General features: G+C 40.0%; 1 non-coding gene across 1 annotated transcript; it reads left to right on the top strand.

Annotated features, from left to right (window-relative positions):
• Positions 1-308: 308 nt before the first annotated feature.
• Positions 309-416, top strand: LOC127746066 (small nucleolar RNA R71). Its single transcript, XR_008007686.1, has one exon. It is a non-coding gene; the product is annotated as a small nucleolar RNA R71 (small nucleolar RNA).
• The last annotated feature ends 397 nt before the right edge of the window (positions 417-813 follow it).

Below are 813 nucleotides of genomic sequence, written 5' to 3' on the forward strand. Positions count from 1 at the left end.
GATGCATTTTGCCATCCATTCAGACTCTGAGAAATCATGTTGACTTGTTGAGTCAAAATTTTGTTCTGAGCCAATATGGCATTCAGAGCATCAATTTTAAGAACTCTCTTCCTCTAAGGCATCCCATTACTCATAGAATTCCTCTCAGAAGTGTACATGAATTGGTTATTTGCAACCATGTCAATGAGTTCTTGAGCTTCTGCAGGTGTTTTCTTTAGGTGAATGGATCCACCTGCAGAATGGTCCAGTGACATCTTAAAGAACTCAGATAGACCATAATAGAATATATCCAAAATGGTCCACTCTGAAAGCATGTCAGAAGGACACCTTTTGGTCATCTGCTTGTATCTTTCCCAAGCTTCATAGAGGGATTCACCATCTTTTTGTTTGAAGGTATGAACATCCACTCTAAGCTTGCTCATCTTTTGAAGAGGAAAGAACCTAGCCAAGAAGGCCGTGACCAGCTTATCCCAAGAGTCCAAACTATCTTTAGGTTGAGAGTCCAACCATGTTCTAGCCCTGTCTCTTACAGCAAAAGGAAAAAGCATGAGACTGTAGACTTCAGGATCTACTCCATTAGTCTTAATAGTATCACAGATCTGCAAGAATTCAGTTAAAAATTGATAAGGATTTTCTGATGGAAGTCTATGGAACTTGCAGTTCTGTTGCATTAGAGTAACTAGTTGAGGTTTCAGCTCAAAATTGTTTGCTCCAATGGCAGGGATTGAGATGCTTCTTCCATCAAACTTGGAAGTGGGTGTAGTATAGTCACCAAGAATCCTCCTTGCATTATTATTTTTGGCTGCCATCTCC

The sequence above is a fragment of the Arachis duranensis genome, chromosome 3, assembly GCF_000817695.3.
Source record: "Arachis duranensis cultivar V14167 chromosome 3, aradu.V14167.gnm2.J7QH, whole genome shotgun sequence".
Lineage (NCBI taxonomy): Eukaryota > Viridiplantae > Streptophyta > Magnoliopsida > Fabales > Fabaceae > Arachis > Arachis duranensis.